Raw genomic sequence first — 21,550 nt, forward strand, 5'->3', positions numbered from 1 at the left:
AAGAGTCGAAAAAACTTCCATAAACAAATCCAAATTAAACCCTGCGGCTCTTGACGGCACATTGATGTCCTAAGACACGAAACGATCGGTTTGTGCGAGAAACCGAACAGTATTTTATAATTTTTTACCTCTAATACACAACTATGTCCAACTTCGTTCAGCTTCCGGTGAGTGAGGTCTGATTGCGCTCTGACAACGGAAGTGATGTCTCGCGCTCATTGAAGTATATGGGCGAGACACTTCCGTCATCACAACACGTTTTTTGACCTCACTAACAGGAAGCTGAACGAAGTTGGACGTAGTGGTGTATTAGAGGTAAAAATTATATAAATAATGTTCGGTTTCTCGCACAAACCGATCGTTTCGTGTCTTAGGACATTAATGTGTCGTCACGAGCCGCAGGTTTTAATTTTGATTTGTCTAAGCAAGTTTTATTTACTGTTATAGTTGAAGTTCCCATCTACTGCTATTATTTGACTGACAGACGGCAGCGGTTGCAGTTAAAAATCATAATTTGCGTTCGACTGAAGAAAAAAAGTCACCTACATCTTGGATGCACTGGGGGTAAGCAGATAAACATCAAATTTTCATTTTTGGGTGAACTATCCCTTTAAGTACTCACCCTCATGTCGTCCCAAACCTTCAGAACACAAATTAAGATATTTTTGATGAAATCCGAGGGTATCTGATCCACACAGAGGTCCAGAAAGGTACAAAAGACATTGTCATTGCGACGTGACTACAGTGGTTCAACATTAATATTATGAAGCGACGAGAATACTTTTTTTGTGCAAAAACAAACCAAAAATAACGACTATATTGAACTAATTCATCTGTCCCCTGTCATAACGGTAGGCTATTTTCGTTGCAGAGCTTCAGTGTTTATGTCTGAACGCGGGCTCAATATTGGCCGGCTGCTGTGTCAGCATCACACACATGCATCGGCCAATAATGAGCCGCCACTCAGACGTAAACACTGAAGCTCTGCAACGAAAATAGTTTAGCAGTAAGACGGGACAGACGAATTCGTTGAATAAAGTAATTATTTTTGTTTTATTTTTGTGCACAAATGTATTCTCGTCGCTTCATAATATTAAAGGGTTGGTTCACCCAAAAAATTCTGTCATTTATTACTCACCCTCATGTCGTTCCACACCTGTAAGACCTTCGTTAATCTTCGGAACACAAATTAAGATATTTTTGTTGAAATCCAATGGCTCCGTGAGGCCTCCATAGCCAGCAATGACATTTCCTCTCTCAAGATTCATAAAGGTACTAAAAACATATTTAAATCAGTTCATGTGAGTACAGTGGCTCAATATTAATATTATAAAGCGACGAGAATATTTTTGGTGCGCCAAAAAAACAAAATACCGACTTATTTAGTGATGGCAGATTTCAAAACACTGCTTCAGGAAGCATCGGAGCATTATGAATCAGTGTATCGAATCATGATTCGGATCGCATGTCAAACTGCCAACAGCTGAAATCACGTGATCTTTGGTGCTCCGAACAGCAGATTCAATACACTGATTCATTATGCTCTGATGCTTCCTGAAGCAGTGTTTTGAAATCGGCCATCACTAAATAAGTTGTTATTTTGTTTTTTTTTGGCGCACCAAAAATATTCTTGTCGCTTTATATTAATATTGAGCCACTGTACTCACATGAACTGATTTAAATATGTTTTTAGTACCTTTATGGATCTTGAGAGAGGAAATGTCATTGCTCCTATGAAGGCCTCACAGAGCCATCGGATTTTAACTAAAATATCTTAATTTGTGTTCCAAAGATTAACGAAGATCTTACAGGTGTGGAATGGCATGAGGGTGAGTAATAAATTACAGAGTTTTCATTTTTGGGTGAACTAACCCTTTAAGGTTGAACTGTAGTCACGTTGACAGTTTTTAGTGTCTTTAGTACCTTTCTGGACCTCAAAAAGTGCAATACTGCCTATGTGTGGATCACATACCTAACATTTCACTGAAAATATCTTAATCTGTGTTCCGAAGAAAAACTGAAGGTTTTACGGGTTTGGGACAACATGAGGGTGAGTACTTGATGATAGAAATTTCATTTTTGTGTGAACTAACCCTTTAGTCTTAGTTCTGTGAAGTCACTGCCACTTGTCAACTGAGCACTTTTGTAAAGCAACCCATTTTTCCCATTTGTAAATAAAGTGGTAATCTTCCTGGTCTTATAATGGAAGTAAAGCTGTTGTGTCCCAAGTCCAGACATCTGAGCATCACATGTTCATTCATTCACATATAAGCAAGCTCAGAGCGGATCAGATCACATGTAGGTCCCATTTCTGGCAGTTAAGTGGGATCTATGTGGGATTTCTGTACATGACTTTACTGTTCCTACAAAAAAAGACTAATCATCACATATATTGTGATACACATTGATGACACCAAAAATTAGTGCAATGAAAATGTGTATCATATATACCAGACTGTGGCCAACATATTGACATATATGAAATCTAAAGCATACAGTACTTATGCAGGTTTTCCACATTTCAAAATTTCAAGGAGGTAAAAAAGAACCAATTTGCTTGTCCACTCTTTAGAAAAACAATTCTTAGAAGTGAATGAGAGTATAACAATTGTCTTATTCTTCAGTACAGAAAAGAAAGAAAAGGGAAAATAAAAAGATTGAGAAAGAGTAAGGGGCAGCTGGGTCTTTCTGACAGTGCCCCCCTCCAGCTAAGTGGGCGCTTTGCGGGGGAGCTGACAGAGACTGTAAAAGCTGTTGCTATGCGCACCACAATAACCCTCGTCAGTGTGTAATGACATCATTGACGCAGACGTGTCTCCATCCAGAGAACGCCTCAGTGACACACCAGCCTGAATTCCTCCTACAACCATGTGTACGCTAACGTTTACACACAAGCATACGTATGAATATTCACAGTGTGCCATGGGGTATCATTTTCTTGCATATTTATCACGCTTTCACAGCAGAGGCAATAATAAGGGGGTCTTTCTCAGGAAATGGTGCCATTTTTGATATTTCATCATTTCATTTGAAAAGGTTACCTCTGAGCTTTCAGGAAATCATATTTTCCCATCTCAAGCATAAAGCGCCAGGGCTATAAGCATCATAAACACTGGGAGTCTACATCTGGGGGATCTTTTCCCATCAGTATTCTTATATCTGATCCAAAATATGTGGCAAGAAATTAAAATTCACAGTATCTTTAAATGCATGTTATAGGTGTTATTGTTAATAATTCATCCATGCATATATTTCCTTTAAAAACAAATAACCTTTGATTATTTTTTGATTAATGTTTAATCAAAATGATATTACTCAATCTTCTGGCGAAACGATGGACTTCTCTCTGGTGACATATGTGGTTATTTAGTCCACTTAATCCCTCCACAAATAATTTTAATCATCAACATTATTTTCAATAATCTGTTGTACTCAGTTGTACATCACAATACAAAAGAAAAGAAGAATACACATGAAAACACCCATTTCATTGCAATTTTAAAACCTTTACTTAACCTTAAAGAACACCATTATTTGAGCCCCATCCCAGTATGGAATTCGCATGCTTAGAATTAGAATATATAACTGATAGTATGAGCCTTATACTAAATCACACATTGTAACTGACAAAAATGTTTGTAACCCATGACATTTCTTATTCAAAACAATTTTTTTTCATCGATCATCTTACATTTAAAATGTTTTGGAGTTGAAAGTAATGAGGTTGAAGATCTAAAAACAGACTTATAAGTCATATACAAGTCACAAAATCATATATTGACAGTCACTATTGCTGTGCTTTATTCCAAGAACAATATTTATCTGAAAATACAAAGCTCACTATATATATATATATATATATATATATATATATATATATATATATATATATATATATATATATATATATATATATATATATAGTCTTTTCATAAGTTATTGTTGAGCTTGATAAGACAAATTTAAAAGGTTAGTTCACCCAAAAATGAAAATTCTGTAATTTATTACTCACCCTTATGTCATTCTACACCCGTAAGACCTTCATTCATCTTCGGAACACAAATTAAGATATTTTTGATGAAATCTGATAGCTCAGTGAAGCCTGCATTGCCAGCAAGACAATTAACATTTTCAATGCCCAGAAAGCTAAATGTATTGAAAACAGTTCATGTGACTACAGTGGTTCAACCTTAAAGTTATAAAGTGAAGAGAATACTTTTTGTGTGCCAAAAAAACAAATAATGACTTTATTCAACAATATCTAGTGATGGGTGGTTTCAAAACACTGCTTCATGAAGCTTCAAAGCTTTATGAATCTTTTGTTTCAAATCAGTGTTTCGGAGCGTGTAAAGTCAAAGTCACGTGATTTCAGTAAACGAGGCTTCGTTACATCATAAGTGTTTCGAAATTTCAATGGTTCACCACTGGGGGTGTGACTTTGGCAGTCTGATTCATGCTCCAAACCACTGATTCAAAACAAAAGATTCGTAAAGCTTCGAAGCAGTGTTTTGAAATCACCCATCACTAGATATTGTTGAATAAAGTCGTTATTTGTTATAAGTATTCCTGTCGCTTCATAACATTAACGTTGAACCACTGTATAGTCACATGAACTGTTTTAAATACGTCTTTAGTAGCTTTCTGGGCCCTGAAAGTGTTAATCGTCATTGCTGGCAAAGCAGGCCTCACTGAGCCATCAGATTTCATCAAAAATATCTTAATTTGTGTTCCAAAGATGAACGAAGGTCTTACAGGTTTGGAACAACATGAGGGTGAGTAATTAATAACAGAATTTTCATTTTTAGGTGAACTATTTAGTAAAAAACTAATAAAGACTGTAAGAGAAATAAAGAAAAAAAGAAAAAGAAAATTTTTAATCAATAACCCATTTAAATGGAACTATACAAATTGACTGATAATCTAATGAAAAACAAATTATTATTGCAGTTTACTAAGAATGACCAACAATACAAAATGGAATTGCTCAAATGGTTTTAAAGTTAATTTACTCTTTTGTGTTTTTTTGTCAGTGCACTTTCAGCCTGTGGTCATGTTTTGTCCTTTAAACTGATAAAAGAAAATCTCTCTCTAACGTAGAAAAGCCCAGATATCAAGGCCATGTCTGCATCCTTATTTGAACTTATGTAAGATAACATCTCAAGGTTCCCGACCATGGAGGCAGTGGAACAATGAAGACGTCTCTTCAACTCTATCTGTCTGTCTCTCGATCTCTTTGTCTTTTGCTGCTCTTCCTAATTTCATTTTGAGAGATAAAGAGTGCCTTCTGGCTTTTGGTTTAGTACCTCAGCATACGGTGAAGTGTGTGAGGTGAGTCAGGGATAAGAGGGATTGTGAGAACAGACAGGCTCTGAACACTGTGTACATATGGGATCCTGCACGTACGGATCTAAAACACTGAGTCAAGTGCTCTTCAGGAAGGAAGAGTGCTTCAGTCAAGCACAACTGCGTATGTAGAGTACTAGAGTTTTTCACCATTTATTTGGGAAAGATTCAGAGTGTGTTCACATTTGTAGTTTGGTTCTCTTAGTTCTTTTGGTCAGGACCAAAAAAGTGTTGTATGTAATGCTGGTATGCGTCTCAAGTCCGACTCTCTAACCATTAGGCCAAACTGCCCCTTGCAACTGCATTTCATGTGATTTTTTTTGCCATTCACACTTGCTAAATCTGATCAGATTTGAATCAGATATGCACAAATGTTTTAATCAAACCAAACCTGTCAAGTGCGCACACACCCTCACTCTGATCTTCATCATGGTACAATCTGAATAAACATCATTGCATGAACATCTAAAATGCTAAATTAACAAAAAACAAATACTCAGTGCACAATGTAGAATAATTTGTATAAATTGCATCAAACTTGTCCTAGAATATCACTGACACAATGAGCAGAGATTATATTAAGATTATAATTTTTTGTGATTTCAGGGAAGATGGGCTGAAGAAATAGTCATGCTCATATAGCTACAACAGAAGGATGCAGAAAGATGTGTGCAGTGCATATATTTGATTTGAAAGGTTTGATTAAATAAGAGGGATGAGATGGGAGAGTAATTTGGGCGATGGCTCTTGACCAGCCACTGCATTAGAATGAGGCCTGATTACCGGATATTGTGCTTCACTATAAAATGTCTTAACTAACGCTGATGTCAGAGCTCCATCAGGCTCTCCATCTTATTCCACTCTTCACTCCTGCTCTTCTTCCATCTAATCAGACACACCTGCAACCCATTTCAGCTCATTATGGACTAGTAGATTTTGGCTTCTTCCGAAAGCTTAAAGGGTTAGTTCACCCAAAATTGATATTTCTGTCATTAATTATTCACCATCATTTCGTCCCAAAACCGAAAGATCTTCGTTCATCTTCGGAACACAAATTAAGATATTTTTTGATGAAATCTGAAAGTTATCTGAACCTCACAAAGGCAGAAACATCATTGAACCTTCTGAGGTCCAGAAAGGTATTAAAGACATTGTTAAAATAGTCTACGTGACTACACTGGCTCAAAAGAGACGAGAATACTTTTTCTCCTCCCTGTCAGTCTCCTACACTGATCATGTAGTGAACACAGTACAGCGCTTCTGTGTTTACGATCCTCAACTCGATGGAACTGAAATAAATACTTTGAATGTTGCGATCCCATCGGACTTATGATAGCAACCTGAATCATAACAAAGCACTGTTCGCCAGAGGAGAACTGGCCCCCGACTATAAGCCTATAAGCCTGGTTTCTCCCAAGGTTTTTTTCTCCTGTCGCCTTTGGCTTGCTTAGTTGGGGACACTTGACATTTGATATTCATCAGTGCTTTGATCTGCCTGCATTAACACCATTTTCTTTAAAGGTGCCCTAGAACTTTTTAAAAAAAGATGTAATATAAGTCTAAGGTGTCCCCTGAATGTGTCTAAAGTTTCAGCTCAAAATACCCAATAGATTTCTTTTTTTAATTCATTTTTTTAACTGCCTATTTTGGGGCATCATTATAAATGAGCCGATTCAGGCTGCTGCCCCTTTAATTCTCGTGCTCCACACCCACAGAGCTCACGCTTGCCTTGAACAGTGCATAAACAAAGTTTACACAGCTAATATAACCCTCAAATGGATCTTTACAAAGTGTTCGTCATGCATGCGTCGGATTATGTGAGTATTGTATACTGTTATATTGTTTAAATTTGATTCTGAATGAGTTTGAGGCTATGCTCCGTGGCTAACGGCTAATGCTACACTGTTTGAGAGATTTATAAAGAATGAAGTTGTGTTTATGAATTATACAGACTGCAAGTGTTTGCCCTTGTCTAATGCCTTTCATAATGTTGGGAACCTGGGCTGGCATATGCAAATATTGGGGGTATACACCCCGACTGTTACGTAACTGTTACTTTTAAACAAATGAGATTTATATAAGAAGGAGGAAACAATGGAGTTTGAGACTCACTGTATGTAATTTCCATGTACTGAACTCTTGTTATTTGACTATGCCAAGATAAATTCAATTTTTCATTCGAGGGCACCTTTAAGAGCTGCTGTGCAGCCAAAATTATATACCAGTTATCACTGTAAAGCTGCTTTGACACAATCTGCATTGTAAAACATATTATATAAATAAAAAAGGTGACATCAAAGTCCCTTTAAGACAAGTCATTTCACCATCAAAGATGGCCATCTTTGGCCATCTTTGAAACGCTCCTATGTCTTTGAATGGGGAAACATCAAATTCTCCAAAGCTGTTTGCCAAGCTTTCAATTAAATTTCATATTTGAAATCACCAATGAAATCTGACAACTGTCTCATAAATTTTGTTTCTAAACGCTCAAATCATGACAAAAAAAAAATTTTTTTAGGCTGGATCAAGCTAATGAGCATGTGCAGTCCTAACGTCCACTGCAGTGACGCGATGTCGATTTACCAGTCAGCGACTGGCTTTTATTTTGAAGGCGGGACTTATTTCGTCATATTGTGCGTTGCACTTTCTCCCATTCAAGGCAATATGAGTGACACGTCTTGTGTTATTCCATAGTCTTTGGTTTACATCCAAACGCCTGCTTTTGAAGGCAGCATGTATCTGTCACTGCTCTTGATATCTCACAATCCTGTGTGTTCCATTCCATTCTGTGACAGTTAAGCTAAAAAGAAAGATGAAGTCTGAATGTTGCGGTTGGTCAACATTTTGAGTGTAAATGTATGCTTCTAACCAAAGTTTTGCACTTTTGATGTTATTTCTAGCGAATTAGCGAATCAAATATTTGCTTAAAGGTGTGTAAATTTTAGCGGCGTCTAGCGGTAAGGTTGCAAATTGCAATATAGAGAAGCTATGGTGGCCAACACAGAACAAAGATGTCACAGGCATGTGTCATGCTGCTCACATGAAGGAGGCGTTGCCCAATACTGAGTCGGCATTCTGACGTAGAGCCTGTAGTCACACTGCCTATTTTAACAATGTTTTTATTACTTTTCTGGACCTTGAATGTTGTAATTTCATTGCTTTCTATTAAGGATAAAAAAACCTCTTGGGTTTCATCAAAAATATCTTACCTTTTTTCCAAAGATGAACGAAAGTCTTATGGGCAAGTACTTAATGACAGACATAGACATAATAAATGAAAGGGCAAGTACTTAATGACAGAAATTTCATTTTTGGGTGAACTAACCTGAAAAAAATGGCCTGCGAGCTTGTACGACAGCAAAAATCGCTCTATTTTGTTGTAGATCATTAAACCGTTACACCTCCTTAGAAGTCTGTCTGAAATCAGTTAAGTAAGGTTTCTTTATGCTCATACGCTGCCTGCGAAGACTAAGCTTTTGAACGCAGCTATAAACTGATGTGCATCACAAGACCAGTGCCTAGTGTAACTACACTACATCTACACACTCCCTTATATTGTTTACCTTCATCCTGTTGGAAGTATATCCTACTTTGTGTGCTGTATAACCTGTGGATAACCTACCTTGGATCTCACCTGTGTGCTCCTCTGTATCTTCCGTTGTGTCTTTGCATCCATTTAAGTATTGGTTTTCCCTTATCTTAAACTGTTCTGCTGTGTTTGTTCCTCGGCCTGTGAATGTCTGCAATAAAGCCTCCCACAGTTGGGCCCCAACATTATCCTTCATTGAGGTTCGTGTCCATAAGAGCTGAAGAGAGAAAGTCTAGTCCACATTTAGAAATTATGTGTGCATAATTTCCTAAAGGCTAATGAATAAGCAAATTAGGATGTGTTTTAAATGTCAACTTGCCTGGAGGTGCCTGAGGGGGTGACATTCATTTTGCTTTTTGGGCGCTTCTAAGAAAAAACGTTTTACAGATTTATATATATATATATATATATATATATATATATATATATATATATATATATATATATATATATATATTCAAATCGGATATGGCTGTTGAGCAAATCCACCATATTTTTTACAAATACTACTTTTGTTGTGTCACGGAATGTAGTTTTAAGAGTTTTTTTTTTATGCTAGAATATAGTTATTTAGACCTGAAATATGTGACTCATATATAAACATAGCACCTATTTAGCAATTTTAGACGCTTTTGCTGATGTGAGTTCCAGGTCACCAGCAGCCATTCAGTGCTCATGTACCCGCAGAGAACAGCTTCATCTCAGCCAGTCCTTTTGGAATTTGCCACTGGCTCTTATGTAGATAGTGGCACCCTTGCATTAAAAAAAAGTTTTACATGTAATTGAAATTAAGCATATCTTTTGGTATACATCATTTTTGTGAAAAAATGTTCTTAATAGTTTTTAATGTGCACTTGTAGAGTACTTAAAAAATCTTAATACATACATACATATATATATATATATATATATATATATATATATATATATATATATATGGACGCTATATATTATACTCTATATATTTCAGCTCTAGTGTGTAATTTAATATTACATTTAAAGTTAATGTATTTTAAATGTGTTAAATTGCAACTTTAATAATGTGTAATTAAAAATATATTTAAATATGTGACAAACAAGACATAAAAATATCCATAAATGCTTGTCAGTACATACGGCAGTACCCTTTAACCATATTTCAAATTTCAAGCAATTCTGATAAAAATGTACTTAAGTAGTCCTTAAGTGCAATTTAAAGTTTAAAAAATTTAAATTGCAACTGACATAAAATTAAGTGTCTGAAAAACAGTCCGCAATACTTACATAAGGTATGCTATACCTTTTTTCACAAGAATAAGCTTTAATTAGGGGGTAAAACACATAACCCATAACTCCATAGTGCCTCTGGTATTCAATGGGAATTAGACCGATACTCATTGCTGGCCACAGTCAAGTGTTTGTTTTCTACCATTCCTGAGTGTTTTTTGAAGTATTTAGGGTCATTGCCCTGATGTAGACCTATAACCTTTGACAAACACATAGCTTTATGATGCTGGGTTTAACTTTGTGCTTTAATAAGCTTTAGTAGTGATTTCAAGATTCTATTCCCATATTCAAGGCAATCATATTTACTCACAAAAAATGGAGACTGCAGATCGCATTTAAAATATTAGCACCTTTTCTAAATTAGTGATATTTAGAACTCATGTATGTTATCAAAATAATGTTTGTGGAGTGGAAACCTGATCCTTGTTCTGTAAGATGCTATGAGAATTTAGCCCTGACCCTTGACCCCAAGTGGGAGGCATACATGTAAACCTTTTTCACCTTAGCCTGATGGCCATATCCCCTACATACATTGACTCACAGGAATGTGATAGGAATTTTGACAAAAGCTGACCAAATCAAAGGTTGCTCCTGTAATGAGTCACGTCATTGGAGTGCCATTAGCAGGAAGTACTTGGGCTTGGGTCTTTGCTTTGTAGTGGAAAATTACTCAAAACACTTCTGTGTAACTCATTAACATCCACCAGGGTAGTGTGCAATGGACTGGTATTGCTCAGGAACCATTGGAATCAATTTTGCAGGAGAAGAAAAACTTGGTAAAGCAAGCTAAAAATAAATAAGTACATTGATTCTTGAATACAGAGCTTTATGAGTTGTATAGCAATATTTACAGTTATCGAGGCTGCATTAACTTGTTTAAGTTTGCTATGCAGATCACTGAAGTTCATTCAAAACATGACTGAGGTGATCAGGAAATAGATATATATTTAAGGTCCTATAATAAAGCTTCTGAATGTACAGTAGGAAGTGTTCTACTCAAAGCCATAGTAAATCACTGAAACCCATTGTGTTAATGTTGATTCAGCTATAAATCTTGCCCTCCCAAGAGTGTAATGGACCTCAAGCAGCGTGAACTAATGATTAAACTCCATGCTAAATCCTTAGGAATGTAGCAGTCAATACGCAAATACAGCACAATAACAAGAAACAAATCAGACAAAAAAGGAAAGAAAATATATAGAACAATCTAACATGCTGTTAAATATCACCTACAATTATTTTGACTCAATTATCTTTGGTTTATAAAAAGAAATTAAATTGAATTTACATTAATGCTATTGACAGAGCTTAACATGTATTTTTTAAGGTCTAAATTTATTAGTTGTAAAAAGGAGAAAGGCAATTAAACCTCGCCATCCAAATTTATTTGCAAATTCATATTTGAACAAATCTGGCTGTGCAGATAGAAAATACAGCATTGCTAAAGCTGCAGTGTCCTTGTCACAGGGTCACCCAGGAAATATTTACGGGTGTCCTCATAAGTCTCAAGGTTTCTATTTTACCCATCGTCTGTATCAGTGTGGTGTCCTTTCTTCAGGACTCCACTGAGAAATGAGGTAGGTCTGAATGAAAAGAGGGATTTGGTTTCTTTATCTTTTAATACTAAATATACCCTCACATCTTCTCACCAGCATATGGATCTACTGCTTCTGCCACCGCAATATTCACTGAGAATCATCACATATTCTACATTTTCAATTTGCTATGTGGCATCCAGTTATTATTTCAATAATAAAATAATAATAAAACATTTTTGCATTTTTAATTTAAGTTTGTATTATTTCACATAATCAGTTAAGAATGAGATATTACAAACCATGGCATGGACTTCATCAGAAGACATTGCATCCTGGGATACAGTATTCTGTGCAATGTGCTCTACTGTTCAAAATGACTAAAATTAAGAAGGTCCTCTAGGTTTTCTGTGCATATAGAAAATATGCAACTGTGCACAGCAATATTATAAGTCTGATATATTTCAAATACAGACTTTGTAAATATCACTCATAATGTCAAACTGCTGACTTCATGAAAGAGCTGGTTTACTGAGATCTCTTAAAAGGATAGTTCACCCAAGAAATTCTGTCATCATTTACTCACCCTCAATTTGTTCCATACCTTTATGAATTTCTTTCTTCTGCTGAACACAAAAGAAGATATTTTGAAGAATGTCAGTAACCAAACAGTTGATGGGCCCCATTGACTCCCATAGTATTTTTTTTTTCCATACTATGGAAGTCAGTGGGGCCCATCAACTGTTTGGTTACCCATATTCTTTAAAATCTTATTTTCATTTTTGGGTGAACCATTCCTTTAAACAATTCTCAGCATGTGAAGACTTCTATGAACTTGAGTTGAACTCGTTTTGAGAGGGGGGTTGTGTATTTTCATTTATTATGTCTATGTCTGTCCCGTATTTAGCTTATTCATTGGTGTCCCCTTATAAGTTGAACCAAATAGTGTCATTTTCTTCCCAATAACACCTAAAGATGGCATTTGTTGTCTATGTTGTAGATAAGCTCCAGCTGACTGTTTAGGAGTGACTTTTTTGGCGTCAGTGAGGTCATAATGATGACTTAAAATAGAAAACATTCCATTCATTCCATGCTCTGCTGCAATTCTGACAAAATTCCTTTATCTTTCCTTTAAAGCAGATTCATACTGGCCGGAACTGTTGCACTTTGCCCCCTGTCAAACTACGCAGGGGATCCAAACATTTCATGTTTAGAGTTTGACCAAGAAATTAACCAACTGAAAACAGACTCTCAGTCAAGGTTTAACTCAACAGCCCTCTAACAAAGAATAAAACAGTTAAAACTACAGATACCTCCACATTATTAACTTGAGCCTGCACAATGAAATCAAAGTCCACAAACCAAACCTCATCTACATTTCCTTGCTGAAAAACAAAGAAATCATGACAAACATTAACTGCGACAAATTCAACAGGCTCTGTTGTGAAAAAGAAGTGTGCTGAATTGTACTGAATGTGCACTTGTAGTTTACTTCAGATCTTAAAAAAAATTACTGGAAGAAATTATAATCTTAATGAAATAAAAGGCAACCCAAGTGTACTTGAAGAGAGTACAGTTTCATGACTATTTTTAACACATTAAGTACACTTTTAAAAGTGCAATTTGTAATAGTGTTAACAAGTTTTACTTTAAATTACATATCACAAATACAGTCAGTACATTTAGCAGTGCACTTTAACCATATTTCCTGGATAGAAGTCATTTTGAAATTACATACTGTATAAAGATGTACTTAAAGGATTAGTTCACCCAAAAATGAAAATATCATTTAATGTAGTTCTACACACGTAAGACCTTCACTCATCTTCGGAACACAAATTAAGATATTTTTGATGAAATCCAATGGCTCAGTGAGGCCTCTATTGCCAGCAATGCCACCAAATTTCTCAAGATCCAGAAAGGTACTCAAAACATATTTAAAACAGTTCATGTGACTACAGTGGTTTTGTTTCTTCAAAAAAAGAGAGAAAATAATGACTTTCAACAATATCTAGTGATGGCCGATTTCAAAACACTGCTTCAAATCTTTTGTTTCAAATCAGTGATTCGGAGCGCCAAAGTCATGTGATTTCAGCAGTTTGGTAGTTTGACATGCGATCTGAACCATTGATTTGAAACAAAATATTTGAAGCAGTGTTTTGAAAACGGCCATTACTAGATATTGTTGAAAAGTTTTTTTTTTTTTTTGGAGCATAAAAAGTATTCTTGTCACTTTATAATATTAAGGTAGAAACACTGTACTCACATGAACTGTTTTAAATGTTTTTAGAACCTTTCTGGATCTTGAGAAGTTCAGTGTCATTGCTGGTAATAGAGGCCTCACTGAGCCATCAGATTTCATCAAAAATATCTTAATTTGTGTTCCGAAGATGAATGAAGGACTTACGGGTGTAGAACGACATGAGGGTGAGTAATAAATTACATTATTTTCATTTTTGGGTGAACTAACCCTTTAAAGGTCCCATGGCATGAAAATTTCACTTTATGAGGTTTTTTAACATTAATATGAGTTCCCCTAGCCTGCATATGGTCCCCCAGTGGCTAGAAAAGGCGATGGGTGTAAACCGAGCACTGGGTGTTTTGCTTTGCGTTTGAGAAAATGAAAGCTCAGACGACCCAATCTGGAATCTTCCCCATATGTCGTCATAAGGGGAAAGGTTACCTCCCCTTTCTCTGCTTTGCCCGCCCATGAGAAAATGAGCTACTACAGTGAGATTCGAGCACAATATTTTTTTTTCCTCGAGAGACACATCATGGCTGGCAAAGCATGGCAGTTGCTCAGTGTCTGGATGTACAAATGAACACCTTAGTATTTTTTTAGTTCCTTCATCCAAGCCTATGAAGAAACAGAGGGTTAATTGTATTTTCTCTGGTAATACAACTTCCCAATGTGAGCCACAATTTCACCGACGGCTGTTTCCTCAACGTGGGCCAATACAGCCCAGTTACTGTCGCTAATGTAAAGGTAGACAGCATCAAGTATGTGTGTGAATACACACACTGTAACGCGAGTGTTGTACATTTCTTTGTTGTTTGGATAACCGTTCTGCTGTTATGGCGCACACAATATCCACATTTCCAGATTGCAGTGCTTGATGTAATTGTAAAAAGATTGTAAAAACTTTTAAGATTTATGAAATATAAAATATGTAATCAGATAAATGATGTTGGCATGACAGCACATTTTCCACAACGGCACCTATCCAAAAAGTTATTTGTAATAATGGACTAATTTAGTTGCGCTGGTCTATAGCTGATAATTATATATATATATATATATATATATATATATATATATATATATATATATATATATATATATACATATATATACGATAGCATATCAGAGCAACATGAAGAGCCAACAATGTAGGCTAGCATTAGCTACATGATAATAACTGTAACAGCATGCATAACCAACTTAAAGCAGAACTAAGCAAGATTCACGAAGCTCCCCCTACAGTTTCCTTCAGTGAATGACACTGTCATAAATACTCCAAGCGCAGCTCTGGACTACAACGACTACAACACTCGCCAGCGCAGTAGTTTTGCAAATATAGTACAAGAAAGAGGAGGTGGGTAATTTGCAAATACAGTACACTCGATGGAGGTGGGTAATTTTCGAAATTGTCTTATAAAGACATAATATATACATTGTTTTTGAATTACCGTAAAGCATTTTGTCACTCTCGCGTGAACGTGAACATGACGCAAGATTGTTTTGGGTCGGTGCAGCTCAAGTTGCATGTGCTGTATTCTGGCGTAGACGTGCCAGAAGGGGTTAGTGCTCGCCTCAAACACACCACTACAAGTCAATTAAGCATCGTAAGGACTTAGAAAACTATTTATGAAGGTAAAAAAAGTTACTTAGTTCTGCTTTAAGTACCGTATCCTACGGTGGCCCAGTAGAGCACAACACAACGAAATTAATAAAGCAAACATAAGTTCACAACACAATGAAATCGAGCCACAACACAACGGAATAAAGCCACAACACAACGGAAACAAGCCACAACACAAGGAAATAAAGCCACAACACAACGGAAATGCTCCGGACCACTAGGGGGCTCTCAGAGCTCGTTAATATTAGTATTCCTTGCCAATGTTCTATAAAGTCGACAGTCTTACATAGATATCAGTACCATGATTAGTTGTAAGTATGTAAACGTTGTATATCGACATGAAATATTAATTCAAAATCACTTGATGCACAATAGCTTCATATTTATACCTGTGAATGATTTGACTCGCTACCACAGATGAAGGGAATGTCTGACAATTCCACCAAGTGGTTAAAACGTATAAGTTGTATTCATTACAATGACTTTGTTGAATTCCAAAGCTTGTTACTTACTGTTGGTAAGACTGACAAGCTTTGTAATTTGAGCATGTCTGTTTATAAATGTTAAAAGTAATTTTAATGAATACAAATTATATGTTTTAACCACTTGGTGGAATTGTCAGACGTTCCCTTCATCCCTTCAGGTATTCAGGTACCTGAAGGTGTCAAATCATTCACAGGTATAAATATGAAGCTATTGTGCACTCAAGTGATTTTGAATTAATATTTCATGTCGACATACAGTGGTTATATACTGTTGAAACTAATCGTGGTATTCATATCACTGCCGACTCTATAAAACATTGGCAAGGAATACTAACAATACCGAGCTCTGAGAGCCCCCTAGTGGTCGGGAGCATTTCCGCTGTTTTGTGGCTTTATTCCGTTGTGTTGTGGCTTTATTCCGTTGTGTTGTGGCTTTATTTTGTTGTGTCGTGGCTTTATTTTGTTGTGTCATGGCTTTATTCCGTTGTGTTTTTTTTTATTTTTTATTTTATTTTATATGTTGTATGTTATATGTGTTATGTCTTGATGTGGCAGCAGTTTCCCTAATCTAAAACAAATTTCTCCTAAGGGAGACAATAAATGCTACCTTGACCTTGACCTTGACCTTTATTTCGTTGTGTTGTGGCTTTATTTTGTTGTGTCGTGGCTTTATTTCGTTGTGTTGTGGCTTTATTCCGTTGTGTCATGGCTTTATTCCGTTGTGTTGTGGCTTTATTTTGTTGTGTTCTGGCTTTATTCCGTTGTGTCATGGCTTTATTTAGTTGTGTCGTGGCTTTATTTCGTTGTGTTGTGGCTTTATTTTGTTGTGTTCTGGCTTTATTACGTTGTGTCATGGCTTTATTTAGTTGTGTCGTGGCTTTATTTCGTTGTGTTGTGGCTTTATTTTGTTGTGTTCTGGCTTTATTCCGTTGTGTTGTGGCTTTATTTCGTTGTGTCATGGCTTTATTTCGTTGTGTTGTGGCTTTATTCCGTTGTGTCATGGCTTTATTTCGTTGTGTCGTGGCTTTATTTCGCTGTGTCGTGGCTTTATTTTGTTGTGTTGTGGCTTTATTCCGTTGTGTTGTGGCTTTATTTTGTTGTGTTGTGAAGTTATGTTTGCTTTTTCAATTTCGTTGTGTTGTGAAGTTATGTTTGCTTTTTTAATTTCGTTGTGTTGTGCACTACTGGGCCACCGTAGTATCCAGACACAATGTTTTAAACTAACCATTCGGAGATGTCCAGCTGTAGCCGCTGAGTTGCAACTTCTTCATCCGGATCAGATTCTGGGTCAAACTGAAAGCTTGAACGACTGCATATCTACGAGCCATTGCGATACATCCACTGTCAACATTAGTGCATGGTACCATGGCCACAAGCTGGTTAAGACCAAACCCACCCTCCACCTTGCCCTGCCTCTCTTCTCCTCATTAGCATTTAAAGCTACAGACCCAGAAACGGCATGTCCTGAGGAAAGCAAATTGTTGGACTGGCTTGTAGTGGCTATAATTCTGCACCGAGGCTGAATTTTTGGAAAGAGATTTCAGATACAGTACTAGGGACCACTAAGGCCTATATTAAAGCCTACAAAAAGTAGCATGTCATGGGACCTTTAAAGCTGCAGTCTGTGAGTTTTGCCTCTTTGTTGCCAGCTATGTTTAAAACCTACAATTACAGTTATTTGCGGATCTATCATCTTTACATGGGTTGTGCATCGGCATGGCTCCTCAGCACGGATGAATCTAGCGTATTGAGAATAATGTGTGGCTGTCAGTCACCGCACCGGTGGATACTGTACATCGGAATCACAGACTGTAGTTTTGTTGAGCTTTATGTAAACAGAAGTGATGTAATGATGCCAAGACGAACAAATTTCCAGCGGAAACCTACCAGTACCACTTGAATTAGAAAACATTATTACAAGCTTACCGTTGTGAATCGGGCTAAAGTAAGGAGATAGTTTTGAACACTGGCTGGTTATGTACTTGGTTATGTACTTGCTGACTGCAGCTTTAAGTCCTAAGTACCAAAAACCCACTCTAAAGTTAAAATAATTGTATTTAATATACATTTAAACTATAATACATTTTAATTTAATTGCAGTTCACATGGCATTAGGTGTCTGAAACTGATACATTCATTTCTCACAAAAGTATATTATTTTAAAATATATTATTTCCATAATAAGAGCTCTTTTTAAAAATGTCCTCAAGTGTACTTATTTTTCACAAGGGCTCCCATTCGACAAAACAAATAAAATAAAATAAAATAAATAAAATGGTATCTCATTATCTTAATTGGTTCTCAAAGTCTAAATGGACATCAAATGGAAGCATTTTCCTTAACTGTCATGTTTTTTGGGGGCATTAGAGACTACAGGGTCATCCCATATATCTGGGATTGAAACATTATTTTATTTTTCTTAACATAGCTTTTAGTATTAAGCCGATTACAACTCCTGATCTATTAAAGAGCATTCTCCTCTAGGCTGTGACCTCCACAGCGTCCGCCGAAACCGAGATGTAATTTTATTGCAGATAAAAACACCCCCGAGGCCTATAGTAAGTGTGCACACATTGAAGCACTGTAGGCAGGTGTCGTGTGTGCTGAGATGGTATTTGAGACGGGCATTCTTGGCATTCCAGCGGGCACCTTATCCCCCTCCGATGTAAAATTCCATTCATTTTAGCCCAAATGCTGTACAGGGTGAGGCAGCACAGCACAGAGCTGGCTTCTCACCAGCCTGTGCACCTGTTCAACACGACGACTCACTCCTCGGTGCACCTGTGCTGCTGATCGCTGCCGCTGATTGCTAAATTAAACTCACGTGCGAGATGTCCTCCTGCTGTCTGATTTAATTTGATAGAGAGTGACCTGTAACAGTTCAGTCTGTAGTAACTCATAAGCAGTAGGCCAATATCAGCCCTGTGGAGAGGTTGACAAGTGAAGCTAAACGTTCATATGCTTCAATGATTCGGCATATTAATAGAATACTGAGGCAGCGTAATGTCCAGCATGTTGTAGGCCTGCTTGTACATGGCAGAGCAACAAGCAAATTGTCTTTGAATGGAGCCTACCCTTGTGAAAACGAAGAATGTAAGTTTTTAGACACCTACTGTAACTGCATGTTATTTACAATTAAATGAAAACATGTAATTTAAATGTATATTACTGTATATGCAGTCAGTTGAACTTAAAGGATTAGTTCACCCAAAAATGACATTTCTGTGATTAATTACTAACCCTCATGTTGTTCCAAACCCGTAAGACCTTTGTTCATCTTTGAAACACAAATTAAGATATTTTAATGAAATCCAAGAGGTTTCTGAACCACATATAGGCAGGAACGCCATTGCACCTTTCAAGGCTCAGAAAGGTAGTAAAGACATTGTTAAAATAGTCTGTGTGATTCGGAAACGCTGCACTTTGTTTACTATGTCAACAGCCCCCCTTAGTTACTGTTGCTTTGTCCGACAAGCTATGACGCTGTCACGCCACACACAGTGAAAAATACATTGCGGAGCAAAGAGAACACTGACAACACGTCGACAGACAAGACAGAGTAGGTTACTTATATATATTAAACAAAGTCCCAGCTTTCAAACTTTGTAATTTTTTAAGAAATTGGAACAATAAAAAAAACATTTTGTGGCTCTTTAATGTGTCGTGACAAATTGCTGTAGCACCTCAGCCCAAGCGGTTCATAAACCGATCATCTCTTCCTAGTAGTTAATTTATAGCATCAAATAAACATGAATGAACATCAGAAGGAATGTTGGGTAACACTTTAGATTACAGCCCGGAAAGTACTGTGTAATTACAACAAATTTACAGCGTAACTTTCAATAATTATAGTGTAACTATACAGTAAGTATGTGTAAGTATAGGGGAACAATATGTGAAGTATTGGGAATAAAGGGGTAATAACCAGGAAAAATAACAAATTATTCATACTGTTTGCGTTTTTATTATTTTATTATTCATACAGTATTTGTAAGTATAGGGGAACAATATGTGAAGTATTGGGAATAAAGGGGTAATAACCAGGAAAAATAACAAATTATTCATACTTTAAATATTTTATAACTAAGGGGTACTTATGACATATAACTAAGGGGTAAATATGACATTACGGGCCGTAAATTAAAGTGGAGCTTGTTACACTCTTGTTTCATGTAGTTACAGGGTAAATATGACATTACGGGCTGTAAATTAAAGTGGAGCTTGTTACCCTCTTATTTCATGTAGTTACAGGGTAAGTATGACATTACGGGCCGTAAATATAAGTGGAGCTTGTTACACTCTTGTTTCATGTAGTTACAGGGTAAGTATGACATTACGGGCCGTAAATATAAGTGGAGCTTGTTACCCTCTTATTTCTTGTAGTTACAGGGTAAATATGACATTACGGGCTGTAAATTAAAGTGGAGCTTGTTACCCTCTTATTTCATGTAGTTACAGGGTAAGTATGACATTACGGGCCGTAAATATAAGTGGAGCTTGTTACACTCTTGTTTCATGTAGTTACAGGGTAAGTATGACATTACGGGCCGTAAATATAAGTGGAGCTTGTTACCCTCTTATTTCATGTAGTTACAGGGTAAGTATGACATTACGGGCCGTAAATATAAGTGGAGCTTGTTACACTCTTGTTTCATGTAGTTACAGGGTAAGTATGACATTACGGGCCGTAAATATAAGTGGAGCTTGTTACCCTCTTATTTCATGTAGTTACAGGGTAAATATGACATTACGGGCTGTAAATTAAAGTGGAGCTTGTTACCCTCTTATTTCATGTAGTTACAGGGTAAGTATGACATTACGGGCCGTAAATATAAGTGGAGCTTGTTACACTCTTGTTTCATGTAGTTACAGGGTAAGTAATTAATAAAAAAAATAAATAAATAAAAACGCAAACAGTCATATCACTTGGAAAACTTTATTTGAAAAACAACTTATTTCAAAACAGATTTAAAGTTGCAACACTTCTTATTCGTTTCTCTTGCTTAGCTTCTTCCTCCTCTTGTTCCTCTTCTTCTTTCTTTCCACTGATGAATCTTAAGAGGGAATCCCATTTGCTATTCTGTATTTAAAAAATACATAACACCCGGAAATTTGCTCACCGTTTACTCATCTTTTACCCTCATGTCATCTGAGATGTATACGACTTTCCTTCTTAAGATGAACACAAAAAGGATTTTAGGAAAAAACTAAATCATCTGGGAACACTTTATAATGCAAACTCACGTGTTCCTAAAAGTCGAAGCATCAAACAGCACAAACAGCAATAACTATAGTAATCCATACGACCCTAATGGATGAATCGATGTCTTCTGAAGTGAAACGATACGTATTTGTAAGAAAAATACCAAATATTTGAATATTTTTAAAACTTTCGACCAGCTGTCTTCTGCGCGTGCATGCGAGGGTTGAGAGTTTATGCTTGACGTAACTTGAAGCGTGACGTAAGCG

Source organism: Chanodichthys erythropterus, chromosome 15, assembly GCF_024489055.1.
Source record: "Chanodichthys erythropterus isolate Z2021 chromosome 15, ASM2448905v1, whole genome shotgun sequence".
NCBI classification, from domain to species: Eukaryota; Metazoa; Chordata; class Actinopteri; order Cypriniformes; family Xenocyprididae; genus Chanodichthys; species Chanodichthys erythropterus.